This window comes from Papio anubis, chromosome 1, assembly GCF_008728515.1.
Source record: "Papio anubis isolate 15944 chromosome 1, Panubis1.0, whole genome shotgun sequence".
In the NCBI taxonomy this organism is placed as follows: domain Eukaryota; kingdom Metazoa; phylum Chordata; class Mammalia; order Primates; family Cercopithecidae; genus Papio; species Papio anubis.
In genome coordinates this window covers 155,554,817-155,573,396 of record NC_044976.1, presented here as the reverse complement: position 1 = coordinate 155,573,396, position 18,580 = coordinate 155,554,817, and positions in this window count along the sequence as shown.

Sequence of the window (18,580 nt, the reverse complement as noted above, 5' to 3'; positions counted from 1 at the left end):
GTAGGTGATTTTTCAGTCTCTCTACCAGATCATTCCCACCCATTTGCAAACAAGCTCTAGTAACATTCATTAAAAAAAAAAAAAAAAAAATTATAACTCTCCTCAGCCACTATACTCCCACTTCCAGCTGTTACAATCCCTACCATGTCACAGCAGCACTTCTCAAAACAGCTGTCTATGTTTGTCCCCATTCTCTTACTCCCAATAAATGATACATTGTACTATTTTGGAAATCGCTTTTAAAATTCTACATTATGGTCGGGCGTGGTGGCTCACGCCTGTAATCCCAGCACTTTGGGATGCCGAGGTGGGTGGATCACCTGAGGTAAGGAGTTTGAGACCAGCCTGGTCAACATGGTGAAACCCCCGTCTCTACTAAAAATACAAAAATTAGCTGGGCGTGGTGGCGGGCACCCGTAATCCCAGCTGAGGCTAAGGCAGGAGAATCACTTGAACCCAGGAGTCAGAGGTTGCAGTAAGCTGAGATCAGGCCATTACACTCCGGCCTGGATGACAAGAACAAAACTCCGTCTCCAAAAATAAATAAATAAATAAATTCTACGTTATTTTTGACATCTGTCTATGCTGATACATAGGGTAGATCTAGTTCATTCATTTTTAACTGCTACAGGGAATATTCTCATATGCCTGTTTGTGTTCACGTGTCAGAATTTCTCCCAGGTGTATATCTAGAAGTATATGCTGAGTATAAGTATTGTTGTGTCATATAATTTATAAGTTTTCAACTAAATAGGACCATATCCTGAATTTTATCTCTAAATTAGTTGTACTAAATTAGTTGTCCAACCAGCTGCATTTCAGTTTCCCAACATCTTCACATTCAGACTTTTTAATTTTTATCAACCTGATAGGTGTAAAATAGCATCTCATTTTTCTTTTTTATTTCTCTGATTACTAAGTATTTTGAGTATCTTTCCTTGTATTTATTTGTTGTTTGGATTTTCTCTTCTGTAAATCATTCATATCTTCTGCTCAACTTTTTATTAGGTTGTTTTCCTTATCAAATTGTAGGACCTCTATATATTCTGATATGTTGGAAAATATCTTCTCTAATCTGTCACTATCTTTTTGCTTTGGATGGGGTCATTTGTTACACAGAAAATTTAATTTATGATGCAATCAATTCCTCCTTTTATTATTTTGGCTTTTTGTGTCTTGTGTTCTGTACTTTGAGAATGGAAATATTTCCCCCTGTATTTTCTTCTAACAAATTTAACTTTTGTTTTTCATATTTAGAGCTTTAATCCATCTGGAATTTATTTTTGTGTTATGTGTGGAGTAAGACTCTAACTTCATTTTTTCCCCAGCAGGGCAAACCAATTACTCCATTTATTGAATTGTCCATCATTTTTCAACTATCATCTGTATAATATATTATTTCAAATTTCATGTGAGGCTATTTCTGGAATCTCTGGCCTATTCTATTAATTTATTTTTCTATCCCTGTCCCAATATTTCACTATCTTATGTACGACAGCTTTCTAATGAGCCTTAATACTTGGTAAAAACAAGCCTCCCTTTGTTCTTATTTTTTAAATGTTTCTCACAATTTTGAAATGGTGAAATCTGTTATCAGTTTATTGAGTTCCAAAAAAGTTCTGTTGTTGAGCTTTTGGTTTGAGGCATTGACTTTAGAGATTAATTTGGGAGATAATTAATATATTTATGATTTCATTCAGGTCTATTCTTATGTCCCTCAATAATGTTTTATAATTTTCTTCAAAAATGTCTTCCTACCTTTTGATAGATTTATTTCTGTGTATCTTACAGTTTCTGTTGCCATTGTGTATATAATATTGTTATACCACATTTTCTAGTTACTACTGGTTATTGCCAGTATATGGGAACAATGTTGATTTTTGTGTCTTGCTCTTATATCCAGCAGTTTTCCTGCAGCTTGTAAATAATTTTGGATTATCTATACACACAGTATTGTCTGCAAACAATAATAATTTTTTTTTCTCCCATTCTATTTAGCTCATCTTTTTCTTGTCTTATTGCAAAGGTTAAGACTCTAGTACAATGTCAAAGAGCAGGCATCATTGATGTTTCTACATTTAATGAGAATGCACCTAAAGTTTCACCATTACATGTTATATTTATGGTAGATTCTCTTCACTTTTTAATTTTTAAAAGATACTTAGTTTTACATACACATATTATAAAGAGTCAAATGATTCTACAGCAGTTTTATGAGAAAAAGTAATTCCCCCACACTACTAATATTTTTCAATTTCCTGTTTTTCATTTTCTTCCATTTTTAAATTTTTTACTAAAGAAAACTGTAACCATATACAAAAGCAGAGAGAATACCATGAGGAAACCCCATGCTTTCATCACCCAGCTTTAACAATTACCAACAGATAGCCAATCTGTTTCATCTAAATCTTTATCCATTTCCTTCCATCCTAAGATTATTCTGAAGCAAATGTCAGACATCATATCATTTTATCTGTATTTCATATATGTATTTCTAAAGGATGAGCACTCTTAAATATAACTACAACACCTTACCATCGCTGTATTAGTCAGCGTTCTCCAGAGGAATAGAACCAATAGCGGTTTATTTGTTTGAATCCAGATTCAAATAATAAGGTTCATGCACTGGCATTGGTTAATGTGCCTCTTAGGTCTGTGATTTGCAGATTACACTTCCATCCCTTTGTATGCTTTGTTCCTTGCAGTGTTGTTGTTGAAGAAACCAGATTGTTTTGTAGAATTTCCCATGATGTATGTTTTCAAAATTGCATCCCTGTGAAGTTGTTTAACAAGTTTCTTTGTTTGCTGATGCCTGATCAGATTCTGGTTAGATTTGTTTAGTTTAGTTTTTTAGCAAGAGTGTTTCATAGGTGTTATTGGGTGCATCCATCAGGGATACATAATGTGTGATTGTCTCTCTTTTTGTGATGTTATCAGCCATTGTTAATTATGGCACAGATCCAATAATTCATCTCTTTGCAAAGTGATCATGTTCTATTATTCCTTCATTGTTTATTAATTTAAATAATTCTGTAAAGAGAATCCTCTCTCATCAACTATTTGGTTATCCTTAGGCATAGTTTGTACAGAAAAGACAGAATAAATGCTTATTTTTCCATTATTAATAGTTTTCAAGATAAGAAATTTGTTTTCTGGAATTCTTCAAATCGGATTTTTTTTTTTTTTTTTGAGATGGAGTCTCACTCTGTTACCCAGGCTAGAGTGCAGTGGCACGATCTTAGCTCACTGCAACCTCCGCCCCTCCAGGTTTAAGCAATTCTCTGCCTCAGACTCTGGAGTAGCTGGGATTACAGGTGCGTGCCACCACGCCTGACTAATTTTTTTTGTATTTTTAGTAGAGATGGGGTTTCACCATCTTGGCCAGGCTGGTCTTGAACTCCTGACCTCATGATCCACCTGCCTAGGCCTCCCAAAGTGCTGGGATTACAGGTGTGAGCCACTACGCCCAGCCAAACCATAGATTTAAACAAATTTTATATGTTTGAGTCACTTATAGTTATTACTTTGATGCTCAAATTGTCCCGCCTTTGGCAAATGAAGCTGATTTATGTTGGTCCTTTTGTGTCGTTGTTTGTTTATCAATGAATGTTTACTTTAAAAATTTAATGTATATATCTTTTTTTTTTTTTGAGACAGTCTTGCTCTGTCCCCCAGGCTGGAGTGCACTGGCACGATCTCGGCTCACTGTAACCTCCACCTCCCGGGTTTAAGCAATTCTCCTGCCTCAGCCTCCTGAGTACCTGAGATTACAGGCGCCCACCACCATGCCCCCGCTAATTTTTGTGTTTTTGGTAGAGATGGGGTTTCACCGTATTGGCCAGGCTGGTCTCGAACTCCTGATCTCAAGTTGTCTTCCTGCCTCAGCCCCCCAGAGTCTGGGATTACAGGCGTGAGCCGCCACGCCCAGCCCTAATGTGTATACCTTTTTGATTGAGAAACAATTCAATATACCATAAAAGTCACCCTTTTAAAATGTACAGTTCAATGGTTTTTAGTATGTTCAAAAAGTTGTGCAACTGTCACCACCATCTAATTGCAGGATAATTGCCTTACCCGAAAAAGAAACCACATGCCCATTAGCAGTCACCACCCATTCCCCCTCCCACTCCCAGCTCCTAACAACTACCAATCTACTTTCTGTCTCTACGGATTTTCCTGTTCTGGGCATTTCATGCAAATGGAATCATACAATATGTGGCCTTTTGTGACTGGCTTCTTTCACTTAGCACAGTGTTTTCAAGGTTCATCCATATTATAACATGTAGCAGTACTTCTTTTCTATGGATAAATAATATTCCCTTGTATGGATACACCACATTTTATCTTTTATCAGTCAATAGACATTTGGGTTGTTTCCACCTTGGACAGATTACAAATAATGCTGCTAATGAACATTCATGTATGAGTTTTCGTGTGGACATACATTGTTAATTTTGGGGGTATATACCTAGGAATGGAATTGCTGGGTTATGTGGTAACTCTGTTCACATTTTTGAGGAACTGCCAAACTTTTTCAAAATTGGCTGTACCACTTTATCCTGAGTCCTTTTTATAAGTCTTAGTGTTCTTTGATAGCTCTATTGCTTTCTGGCATGGCAAACATGTAAGTGGCATACTGCACATTTTTTGTAATTCTTTTTTCACTTAACATATCCTGCAGATCACTTCATGAGAGAATTCAGAGATGTTTCTCTTTCCTTTTTGCAGTTTTTTAATACTTCAGTGTATGGAAATACCATACTTTATTTATCCAGTCACCTTTGATAGGCATTCTGATTGTATCCGGTCTTGCTGTTACGAATAGTGCTATAATAAATTGCCTCTTTCTATAGATAGATAAATAGATCTATGTATAAAGATAAACATGTGTGTATATATGTGTGTGTGTGTGTGTATCGTTTCATATTTCACTAGTACAATCTTTGTAATAGGCTCCTAGAAGTGAGATTACTGGGTTAAGGGTATATGCACAAACAATTCTGCTATATATTGCCAAATTATCCTCTGTAGGGATTGAACCAATTTGTGTTCTGACTAGGAATGCATGAGTGTCTGTTTTCCCAGTCTTGCCAACAGTGTAATCTTAAATTTTGGATTTTTGCCAATCTGATAAGTCAAAAATAATATCTCAGTTTAGCTTTGATTTGAATGTCTTTTAAGTGAGGTTGAACATCTTTTCATAATGTTAAGGGTCATTTCCATTTCTTTTTCTAATAATTATCGATATGTCTAGCTGATTCTTCTGTGATTGTTGACCTTTTTAATTATCCTTTTTGAGAAACTTTATATACCGTGGAAATTAACCTTTGTCTGACATTTAAGTTGCAAATATTTTTTCCCATTTTGTCACTGATCTTTTTACTTGACTTGTGGTATTTCTTGATGTAGGTCACCATTTTAAATTCAATTTAGTAGATTTATTTGCTATTAACCTTGATTTTTTAAATAACAAATACATACTGCCACTTCTTGATTTTTTAGTTTTAGGAATTTTCTATTCACCTTCCCTTTGGTGGATGAGCAGATAGTACCCTTCCAGCAAAGACTCAACACTCACATTGCACATTTTCAGTACCCCACCCTCCCAATATAGTAATGGGAATAAGTGACTTGTGCATCCTCATCTGAAACTGATGTCATAAAAACCAAAAGTTGGATCTTAAGGGAATAATAAAGAGTTTGTGAAGCTCCCTCCCAAAATTAAAGTTAAAAATAAAAAATAAGGCACAATTTATCCTCAGATAGTTTAATCAAATCGTTTAAAAAAGGATTTGCTTCCCTGGATTTGAATGTTGGTTTCTACATTATCAAGTAGTGGACGTAAGAGACAGAGAAATCTAAATCCAAATTGTTAGGTGTCACTTTCACTGAAGAAGAAAGAAGTTCTGTTTTCATATGTTCAACTTGAACATCATGTTTTCAGGAACAGATCTATCATGAAAAATAAAATTTCTTTCTCAGAATACATATTTATCAATGTCTCTTCATTTAACAATCTCCCATTTTAGCCAAAGGGTGAATTCAAAATTTTTCCAGCATTATTATTTGCCAAAGAGGAGTGGGGACATGTGTCCCTCTTCTACCACACCATGATCTGGACAGAAGAAAGTGAATAAGGACATTTTTCTCCCTGAAGCCTTTGGGAGCTTGGCCTGCAGAAGCCTCTTCTTGGTTAGGACTCAGAACCCTCTCAGAACATTGTGACCTGCATTGTGCTGGCACTGCACAGAGATCTTCCCGGGCAACCCTTGATTCACCATTCCATAAATGTCCATAAATGTCACCATTCCATAAATTCACCACATAAATGTGGAGGAAGTGGTCTGGGGAAGATGGACCTTTACAAAGATTTATGCACCTTTTATAGCTAGGAGCAGCACTTGATGTTGCCACCGTCTTCTGTTAAGTTGGTTTAACACAGTGTGATGGACAGTAAACAGGTAAAAAGAATTGTGTGAATGACAGGACGGTTAGCCTGGCCGGTTTTGATTTCAGGGACTCCCAGAAAGCCTCCATTTTGCTCTTCTAATCACAAGATAACTTGTACAGTCACAAAATGTTGCAGTTGAAAGAGACTTATCTTTTGGTTCTGGCCAAGAGGCTGAGGACTATGGAAAGGACCTCAAAGATTATCAAGTTGCACTCTCTCATTTTCCAGAAGAAAGTCCAAACTGAAAGCCAAAGAGACAAGTGGTGTTCTTTTTTTTGAGACGGAGTTTCACTCTTGTTTCCCTGACTGGAGTGCAATGGTGCAATCTCGCCTCACCACAACTTCTGCCTCCCGGGTTCAAGCGATTCTTCTGCCTCAGTCTCCCAAGTAGCTCGGATTACAGGCATGTGCCATCAGACCCAGCTAATTTTGGTATTTTTAGTAGAGATGGGGTTTCTCCATGTTGCTCAGGCTGGTCTCGAACTCCTGACCTCAGGTGATCCGCCCGCCTCGGCCTCCCAAAGTGCTGGGATTACAGTTTGAGACACCATGCCCAGCCTACAAATGGCATTCTTAACATTGCACAGAGATGATCCAACCTGGAGCAGGGGAGGGCTGGGACCCAAGTCTACCCAGGAGCTCTTTTTTCCCCTTCTGTGCATCGCTTCCTGAGGGCAGCAGTTCCCCACCCTGGTTGCACATTCAGATCTCCAGGGCAAACTGTAAACTGCCTAAGCCTCACCCACAGAGAATCTGATTCACTGCCTTAAGGCAAAAGATTCAGCCCTGGAGCCAATAAAGCCAACTAACCTTGTACGATGGGCTTGGCACATCGCAGAAGCTCAATAAACTTTTATTGAATGTTAATGCAGAATTTAATGGGCATGAATGAGTAAATGATTATCCTTCACAGCTAATATTGCCTTATTTTTTTTCAACTGGATTGTAGAATTTCTAAAATTCACAAAAGTAGAGAGGCTAGTATAATACTTTGTATAGTATATGATCTGCATTTTTCCAGGGGCTTTTTAGAGGGTAGATCAGAGAAATGACTCTAATGGTGGTAAGAAGTTCAGTTGCCCCACTGGATCAGGGGCATATGTGTGTACAGTGGTTTTGGGAGGCTCTCAGGCCTGCGAGGGGATCTAGTGCCTAGGCATCCTGGCAGCCAGAAACACAGAGGGATTCTATAAAGGGCTTTCCCTCTCTAGTGTCTAGGCATCCTGGCATCTACAGAGGGGTAGCCCTTTATAGAATAGGAACTCTCTCCCCTGGAAGCCCCTCCGCAGACCTCAGCTCCAAGAGCGGGGAGAGGCAGAGTTAGCGTGACGTAGCTTCATTGGCAATGGGGCTGGAGTCTCCAGGGATACATACTTAGCTCTCTGACACGGCTTCTTAGAAGAGGAGGCGATCTTGCTATGCTCAAATAACACCACCCTTGACTGCTCTGGGAGAACAGTTGAAACTTTCAACTAATTATTGTCATTTCATGAAAAAGTTTTAGTTTTTCTTTTAAGCTCATTGTAGCTATCAGACCTCCAATAAGCTTCCTCAATGACATGAGGGCAGTGACTCACAGAGGAGAGATGCAAAGCATAGCTTTCTAGTTTCTGGGAAAGCTGTCCCCCAGCCAACTTGTGGGCTTGACTGTTTGAGGCTGGGAGCCCTGTGGAGAGAGGGGTCCAGGGTGCAGGAGCAGGGAGGTGTACAGCTGCTGAACCCAAGAGGTGGGAGGCTGGGAACAGCTGCCGAGTCCAGCTTCCTCCTATTTTTTTATTCAGTGCCAGAGTTTCCTTGATCCTCTAGAGAAGTAGAGTCTTAAGCAAGACTCATCATTAAGCTGGCCCAAGTAGGCACCTGCTTCCTCTCCTTCAGCTACAACAGGAGGAGGGAGGTTTGGCTTCAGTGTCTTCCTAAGCCTGCTTTCAGAGATCTGTGCTTCTTTTTTCCTGCCCCACACCCGCCCCCGCCACACACACACTCCTGCCATGTTCCCAATATTCATGTGCATTCCCCCAACAGCAAGTGTTACTGCTCAGGTTTGGTTGGTGGATGGGTAAATGGCAGCCTGTATTAGGGACATCCTTCTTCATTTATCTTCCCATCAACACTTACCAATTCTGTGCCCACTGATGGTGGCAGAGGGCAGGGGAGTTCATTAATCCATGTGGCCAATGTGCACAGGTAGGCAGCATGAAGGCCAACTCATCTATTAGGCACCTCTGTATCCCCAGCTCTCTCCATAATTCCTGGCACATAATGGGTTTCCAATAGTCCTTTATAGGAAGGGGGGATGGATGGCAGATATGGGGGAAAAAAACACTGAACCTGAAATGGGGAAACCTGAGTTCTCCTCTCGGTACTGCCAATGACTCAGTATACCCTTGATAATGTCACTTCATCACTCTGGCCTCAGTTTTCTCTTATATAAAACAAGGTAGTTAGATTGGTTGATCACTAAGGTCCTTGCAGTACTTCTTTTAGGGTCCTATGATGGTACAATTCCACAATATCCTGACCCATGCTGAGCTGTTAGGGCTGCGTGCTGAGGAATATATGCTGAGCTGTTATTCTTCTCAGGTGATACCAGTGTTTAAAACAGGCCTTCTGAAAAATAGCACCCAACCCAAGGAGGGACTCGAATTCTGAAAATTCAGAGCTAAAGAGGGAAGTCATGGGCCAGATTCGTGGGCACAGATTCCGAGTCAGAGTCCCACTCAACAACCAGGATAGGCAACTGCCCAGACAGAGGATGTCTGAATGTCGTACAGCAGGCCAGGCTTCAGGGCAGTGGGATCGAAGGTGAGCAATCTCATTCAGAGAGATAATGTCCCTCTCTGAGTTGCCTCCCATACTGGTCCATGCCATGTTCCCTTCCTGTGATCTGGCTTAAATTCAGGTCTGGTCTTTAACATATTTCTACCTTCAGAATCTGGTATCCTGATCCCCTCAATGAAAAAAAAAAAAAAGTCATTGTATGCCAAAAACGTGTTTTTAAAGGACGTGTCTAAAATGCAATTGCTGGTACATTTCTATAGTGAACTTTTTATGAAATAAACATATTCCTGGCCGGGTGCGGTGGCTCACGCCTGTAATCTCAGCACTTTGGGAGGCTGAGGCGGGAGGATCACGAGGTCTGGAGATGGAGACCATACTGGCTAACACGGTGAAACCCCATCTCTACTAAAAATACAAAAAATTAGCCGGGCGTGGTGTCGGGCACCTGTAGTCCCAGCTACTCAGGAGACTGGGGCAGGAGAATGACGTGAACCCGGGAGGCGGAGCTTGCAGTGAGTGGAGATCGCACCACTGCACTTCAGCCTGGGCAATAGAGGGAGACTCCACCTCAAAAAAAAAAAAAAAAAAAAAAACATTCCTGACAAAATATTGCATAGGAGGGCAGATTTAAGTGAACCAGTACGTTGGAGAGAAGCACAGACTAGATTTTGTTTGCTTTTTAGTATCTAGCTGGTGCCAGCTCTATCAAGGCATGATTCCAAATTCTTGCTATAAGCCTGGAAAATAAACCCTGTATTATTTTCCTTTTTTCCCCCACAATGGTGAGTAAATTGAGATGACTCAGAGAGGTTGAGTGACTTACCCAAGGCTCTTATGGTCAGGAAGTGGGGGATTACAATTCCAAGTCTTTTCCAGATAAGACTCCAAAATTCAGTCTTTCTTGCTGTTCCTGGGTACTTAGAGAAGGTGACATACAGCTGGAGCATCTCCATTATCTCCTTAATAGAACCAATAATACTAATAACAGCTAATATTTACATAATCCTTCAAAATTGAAAAATTACTTCGATCTTACATTATCTCATTTAATTTTCACCATAGGCCTTCCTAGTGGATATTTCAGTCCTGATTTTAAGAAAGACATTGAGGTTCAGAGGAGCTAATTACTACACCAAGATCACATAGCACTTAAAGACTGATATAAGGGACAAGAACAAAAATCCTTTGGGGTTCTCCTAGGGAGTATAAAGGGATTCTGAGTGTAAAAATCTTGAGAATCACCGTTCCAAGCCAAGCCTTCTTCTCAGCTTTGCATTTCTGCCTGTTTTTTATCAGTCACACAGACTTGAATTGCAGGAATCATAGACTCATACAGCTTGAAACATGGAAAGGCTCTCAAAAATGATCTAGCCTGGCTGGGCACCGTGGCTTATGCCTGTAATCCCAGGTCTTTGGGAAGCTGAGGCGGGAGGATCACTTGAACTCAGGAGTTTGAGACCAGCATAGACAACATAGTGAAACCCATTTCCACCAAAAAAAAATTAGCCAGAGATACTGGTGCACACTTACAGTCCAGCTCCTTGGGAGGCTGAGGCCAGAGGATCACTTGAGCCCTGGGGATCGCTTGAACCTGGGAGATTGAGGCTGCAGTTAGCCTTGGCCATGCCACTGCACTCCAACCTAGGTGACAGAGAAAGCCACTTGTTTAAAAAAAAAAAAAAAAAAAGTAATCTAGCCCATCAGTTTTCAAAATGGAACCCAAGAGTTCCCCAAAGGTGCTCCAGGGGCTCCCTTGGGGGCACAGGCTAGGCCAAGTGGGTGAGGTTCCTAGAAAATTGCTATTCATAAAACTAACACTAGGATCTCTCAGAAAAGAATTGCCTTTGCTTAGGAAAAGACCTAATAAGCTCCAGGGAGATAGAGGTAAGGCCCTGGTGGTAAGGTCTGGAAGGCAGAAAGGAAGAGATAGTTAAACCAGTAACTTCAGGCGATCCACCCACTTCAACTTCCCAAAGTGCTGGGATTACAGGTGTGAGCCACCGTGCCCAGCATCATGAAGCATTTTTAAAATTAGTTTGAATTGACTGCCAACACTTAAAAATCAAGTGATTTCACCTAAAAATCCAGTTTACCAACTTCTCTTAAAAAATATATCAGACCTGGTAACTTCAGGGCCTCGTTCTCACCTGGCCACAGTCTGCTGGAATTGAGCAGTAGTCATCTTGCAAAGGAGAGTGCCCGCCCCAGTTTACCAGAGTCCCCAGAACTCACCACTGCCCACTCACCCCACTGAGCTTTCATTGCCATTATCTTCAGGTCTGTATTATTTTTTTCTTGTAGTAAAGAGCATGAAAGTCCAGGCACAGTGGCTTACGCCTATAATCCCAGCACTTTGGGAGGCTGAGGCAGGAGGATCACTTGAGGTCAGGAGTTCAAGACAAGCCTGGCCAACATGGTGAAACTCCATCTCTACTAAAAAATACAAAAATTAGCCAAGCATGATGGCACGTGCCTGTAGTCCCAGCTACTCAAGAGGCTGAGGCAGAAGAACCCGGAAGGCCTCCCAGTTTCAAGCGATTCTCCTGCTTCAGCCTCCCGAGTAGCTGGGACTACAGGGCGTATGCCACCACGCCTGGCTAATTTTTTGTATTTTTAGTAGAGATGGGGTTTCACCGTGTTAGCCAGGATGGTCTCAATCTCCTGATCTTGATCCACCTGCCTCGGCCTCCTGAAGTGCTGGGATTACAGGCGTGAGCCACAGCACCTGGCCAGCATGCATGTTTCTTATGAGGTTGGGTTATCACAGGTCTATAATCCCCAGGACCATTAATAAAACTGAGCTCCTGGTATTATATCGGTTGCAGCGAGCCGAGATCATGCCACTGCACTCCAGCCTGGGTGACAGAGTGAGTGAGACTCTATCTCAAAATAAATAAATAAATAAATATATATATATATATATATAGAAAGAAAGAAAGAAAGAAGAAAAGAAAAAGAGCACAAAGAAGCATATTTATATTCAAATTGCTATTGAGATTGTTTTATTCAGCTTGTTTCCTTTATGCTACATACCTGGACCCCATTGCATTTATGTTTATGAGCCCTGTTATAACACCTGCCAACATCACACAGAACCAGAAAAAGGGAAGAGTTGCCAAACTGTCACCTCTGCCCCCACCCTCACCTCTATACATCTGTATACAAATACCAGAACTAGTACTGAAGAAAGCCCTGGGCCAGGGTGCTGTCCAGGGTACAGTCACCTACCCTCCCCCAGAGTATCAAGGAGACCTCAGGAAAACACAATGAGAAATATAGCTGATATGAAGAAAGTTGTAACCTTTTGAGATGGTGTTATGTGGCTATCAGAAAAGGCGTATCAAGGAAAAGAGTCCACTCAAGGGAAACCCCGTTCGTGGAAACAGGTATTTTGTTGTAAAGTCCAAGGGTAGCTCTCCCTCAGCTTCTTCCATAGCCTCCCCGCCCTTTAAGCTAATTTCATGTTCACCAAGCAACCTCCTAGTTATAAATCCCATACCAGGAAATGTGTGTCTTGGAAAGCAAACGTGAATATTCTGGTTGCTGGACAGCTGTGCTCGCTCATGACTCATTTGTAAATTGGCCTCTTGGCATGCATGTTTCTTTTTTTCTTTTACTTTTTTTTTTTTTTTTGAGACAGAGTCTCACTCTGTTGCCCCTGCTGGAATGCAATGGCACGATCTCAGCTCACTGCAACCTCCGCCTCCCGGGTTCAAGCGATTCTCCTGCTTCAGCCTCCCGAGTAGCTGGGACTACAGGCATATGCCACCACGCCTGGCTAATTGTTTGTATTTTTAGTAGAGACGGGGTTTCACCGTGTTAGCCAGAATGGTCTCGATCTCCTGATCTTGATCCACCTGCCTCGGCCTCCTAAAGTGCTGGGATTACAGGCGTGAGCCACAGCACCTGGCCAGCATGCATGTTTCTTATGAGGTTGGGTTATCACAGGTCTATAACTCCCAGGACCATTAATAAAACTGAGTTCCTGGTATTATAAAACCAAGGAGCTGATCAGGCAAAACTCAAACGGTGGCATCCTTACCAAGGGATATAGTTTCATCTGCCAGCCAGCCACCTTTTTGCTGCTAGAGGGAGATGGGCCTGCCCAGAGTTTTGGGTGCTGCGGCTTCCAGCCCCCGCTGCAGAGGTCTGCAATAGGAGACCAGTGGGTCCTGGGTGCAGTTTGCTACTGAACTCTCACTGTCTCTGGGCTCTGACCCTGATTAGTGCCTTCCTCTGTGCCTGACCCAGAGGAGTACTATGTAAATGTTTGTGGAAACAATCTCCAGTGGGAACATTTCAGCAGAGACCAGGTGACCACCCATCACAGATGCCTGCAGGGATCCTTGCTCTGCTTGGGAGGCTGCACTTCTTGATTTCAGAAGTCTCTTCCCTCTCTGATGCTACATCTCAGCTTCCTGGGCTGGCTGGTGGCAGAGGGCAGAGCAAGGAGATGTGAGAACAGTGCTGGTGTTCGGCCAGTGAGCAGTCTTGGGTGGGTCTCTGAAATGAGAAGACAGTACTATTGCCCATTATGCATCTAGCAGCTTCCTAGTAACCAGAAGTGCTCTCCTCAGATCCCTGGATGCTCAGGAGAGGGAAATGAGGTGGGGAAGGAGAGAAAGACTTTTTACCAGCTCAGTATTCCTTTGAGGCAGCAGGTGTTAGCTTAGGGGAGGGCATATAGGGAATGGGGGCGTGCTGCGTAGGCAGAGAGGATTTTGCCCACTCAAATAAGACAGGCAGGATGGGCCAGACAGCTGTAGGGGTTGGGGGTGGATGTGCATGGAGTTAGCCCTGCTGCTAATGTTAAACCATGTTACACGTGCTTTAATAAGGTTGAGCAAAGAGTTACACTGTGGGAGAGTTTTAGGGTGTAGTTTGATGCCTTGCCAGCACCCATGGGTGGTGAGTGAGCAGATGAATGTAGCTGACCCCTGTATTCCCTCTGTGCCCTGCTCTAGACTGGCACCCAAAGTCTCAAAGAAAAACTGCGCCAATAAACCTATACCTCCTAGGATACCTACGACTACCAGCTTGAAGCATTGCTTTTAAATTTTTCAGAGAGAAGATTTTTTTTTTTTTTTTTTTTTTTTTTTTTTGAGACGGAGTCTCACGCTGTCGCCCAGGTTGGAGTGCAGTGGCGCGATCTCGGCTCACTGCAAGCTCCGCCTCCTGGGTTCACGCCATTCTCCTGCCTCAGCCTCCTGAGTAGCTGGGACTACAGGCGCCCGCCACCGCGCCCAGCTAATTTTTTGTATTTTTAGTAGAGACGGGGTTTCACTGTGGTCTTGATCTCCTGACCTTGTGATCCGCCCGCCTCGGCCTCCCAAAGTGCTGGGATTACAGGCGTGAGCCACCGCGCCCGGCCTCAGAGAGAAGATTATAATGAACCCATAACCCACCACTTCAACTTAACATTATTTTCATTTTGCCATATTCACTTCATTTTCATTTTTTTCTTTTCTTTTGTTTTGGAGACAAAGTCTCACTCTGTCGCCCAGGCTGGAGGGCAGTGGCATGATATCAGCTCACTGCAACCTCTGCATCCCAGATTCAAGCGATTCTCTTGCCTCAGCCTCCCAAGTAGCTGGGATCACAAGTGCGCACCACCACACCTGGCTAATTTTTGTATTTTTACCAGAGATGGGATTTCACCATGTTGGCCAGGCTGGTCTCAAATGCCTGATCTCAACTGATCTACCCTCCTCGGCCTCCAAAACTGTTGGGATTACAGGTGTGAGCCACTGTGCCCAGCCCATATTCACTTCATTTTTATGCAAATCTCAAGCATCATGAAATAGGAAGCTTTAAAATATCAGGATGTTGTCTCACATAACCATTATAGCATTCTCACATCTGACAAAATGAACAATAATTCCTAAACATCCTCTAACACCCAGTCAATATTCAAATTTCCCCAATTGTCCCAATAATGAGTTTGTATGGTTGGTTGGTTTGCAGCAGAGCTTTTGAAACAGCTTTCCTGGAACCCTCCAGCTTCCACCCAAGTGTCTCAAGGGCCAGCAAGGGTGAGGCTAAGGGGGAAGGCCCAGGCCCCTGCTTCAGCCAGAGCAGTTTTTATTATTAGGGACAAAAAAGGAGTTTTCTGTTAAAAGAAAAAACAGAAAATCATTTCTATAAGGCACTATTTCTCTTATATTTTTCAAAGAGAATGGCCAGTGCTGTAAATGCCTTAAACCTGAGGGATAACTCCCTAGTGGTGGGACAGTGGGAGCCCTTGCCAGTGCAGAGTGGGGATGGAATGAAAGGATTTGGGAGAGAGTTGGATGGCTATAAAAGGAAGAATTTTATTCCTGTTGGGGATGACTCTGGATTCACAAAACAGACTTTCCCAGTACCTGGAATACTTTGGATCTGCCGGGTAGTTTCTCCCTGACTGCTAATATATCTCATGCTTCACCTTTGCCCTTTCTAGCTACCTAGATCCCATTCTATAGAATCCCACCTAGTTCTTGCTCATTCATAGGGCAGAGTTGTACAATCTGAGTCCAAAGAATTTTGAAACCCTCCCCTGCTCTGTTTATACTTTCCACTTTCCCAGGTATACTCCAAAGAATCTGACCTCAGGGAAATGGTCTTCCAAAATTCTAATCATTACAGTTTGATATTACCAAAACAAATAGTAACACAGAGTATCCAGAATACAAACCTATCAGTAGCAAAGCAAGGGTTATTCTTCCAAAATGCAACAAATCAGCAATCTGACCCAGCAACGGGCTACAGCTATTGTTATACCAGCCCAAAAAAGAAAGCATGGATAACAAGAAAAGTGAGAAATTCTAGGGAATTCTAACCTTTTCAGGGAACCTTAATAATCATAGCTTTCAATAATAGAGGCCAGGTGCAGTGGCTTATGCCTGTAATCCCAGCACTTTGGGGAGCCGAGGCAGGTGGATCACCCGAGGTCAGGAGTTTTGAGACTAGCCTAGCCAACATGGTGGAACCCTGTCTCTACTAAAACACAAAAATTAACCTGTAATCCTAGCTACTCAGGAGCTGAGGCACGAGAATTGCTTGAACCCAGGTGGTGGAGGTTGCAATGACCCAAGATCTCACCACTGAACTCCAGCCTGGGCAACAGAGTGAGACTTTGTCTCAAGTAATAATAATAATAATAATAATAATAATAATAATAATAGCTAGAGACCTTTCTCCTCCTTTGGGGAATGTGCCCAGATTAACCTGCCAAAGTACTCAATATGCTTTCGAGACTCTTGAGGTCATCAACTGAAATTATCATCAACTAATAATGCTTGGCTCTATTGTCTGTCTTGTTCAACTGCAGAACTGAAAGCTCCATAAACATGGTGACAATGTCTATGTAATATACACACACACGTGCCCTGTAGGTAATCAATGAACACATGTTTTTCCACTAATATGCAGATTATACACAAATAAGCTCTGCTTGGGAAGACAAAAAACTTGGGAACATTTCACATGAGTTTCATCCTCTCCCAACACCAATATTTGTGTAGCTTTTCAGTAAGGATGGATAAGACTCTAGCTTGCCCTTGAATCTAACTGACATGTATGATCATTTAGTAAGTGCCTAGTTCTCTTTTTGTGTTAGTCCATTTTGCATTGCTATAAAGGAATACCTGAGGCTGGGTAATTTATTTTTAAAAGAGGTTTATTTGGTTCACGATTCCACAGGCTGGACAAGCATGGCACCAGCATCCACTCAGCTTCTGGTGAGGCCTCAGGAAGCTTTTAGTCATAGCAGAAGGGAAGAGGAGCTGGCCTGTCTTGTGGCAAAAGAGGGAGCAAGAAAGAGAGGAGGAGGTGCCAGGCTCCTTGAAACAGCCAGCTCTTGTGTGAACTAACAGATCAAGAACTCACTCATTGCCACAGGGAGGGGACCAAGTCATTCATGAGGGATCCACCCCATTATCCAACACCTCCTACTAGGCCCCAACCTCCAACATTGAGAATCACATTTCAACATGAGATGTGGAGGGGACACACATCCACACCATATCACTTTGGCTATAAAAGATGCATAAAATATGGTCCATGTAATGTAGTTGGTGACACAAACCTGCATGCAAAAAACATGAAGGAAGGCAAGATAGTGTATGCTTTTTCCTCTATTTATCCAAATATGACCCTGCTTTTCAGGTCCAAATCAAATCTTCCCCACTCACTAGCATTTATCATTCTTTCCTATACTCAGTCAGCCTTTAATGAGGACTCATTGAATCCCAGGCACAATAGTCAGGAATCAGAGACAGAGCAGTGAACAAGATAGCCACAGTTCCTATTCAAGGACTTAACAAACCAACGATCTTGAAAAGTTATGTAACTGTTACATATGTAGGTATGCTGGTAACAAAACTGTAAGCTCCTGAAAGGACATGATCATATCTTACCTTCTTTTGCCATCTCCTTACCAGCTAACATTTGTCCATAGAACTTATTGAATAAAGTTTGAAGGGCTGGGCTGGGTGGAACTTTTAGTAAATGTGAAAAGCTATAAATTGATAGTAAAATCTCAACACAGAGAAATCTTAAAACACTGAGAACTCTTGCCCACTCTTCAAAACTCAAAACTCAAATGTCACCTCCTCCATGATGCCTTCCCTTAACTACTCAGGCAGGGTTAGACGCTTTCTTCTCTGAGTCCACACCATTGGGTGAAGACCATGGATACAACTTAGCACAGTTATTGTAATTACTAGTTTACTTGCTTCCTCTCAGATAAGTAGTTGGGTGTTTGGAGGAAAGGGGAGAGGGTTCCCAAGCCCTCCCAGGGAGACAGCTGCTCCCTGTTTCTTGAATGGAGAGAGAATAGAGAATGCACGTGCCCAGCAGGCTTTTTCCTGATAGAATGACAGACATAAAAATGAACATTCACAAAATTACCATTCCATGTAAACATATGAATGATGGTCCTCTTAACCCTTTTCCTGAGAAGTTAAGGATAAAATGTTCAATTGTACATTTTAAGGTAACTTCAAGAGTGTAATTGAATTGTAACTCAAAGGATAATGATTGAGGGAAAGGATACCCTATTCCCCATGATGTGCTTATTTCACATTGCATGCCTATATCAAAACATCTCCTATACCCCGTAAATATGTACACCTACCATGTACCCACAAACTTTTAAAAAATTTTTAAAAAATATAAATAAATAAAGCTCAAAAAGAACTAGGAAAAAACAACAACAACAAGAAGAAAGTGTTCTAGACCTTTGTGAAAGGGAAATGGTATAATTGGAGACTACAGGCCTGGAGGTTGGGTACCTCCATCAGAGTGACTTGGGGCTGTCTTCATTCCGCATTATGAGAAATAAGGAAGATGGTAGTAGTAGGTAGTACTGGC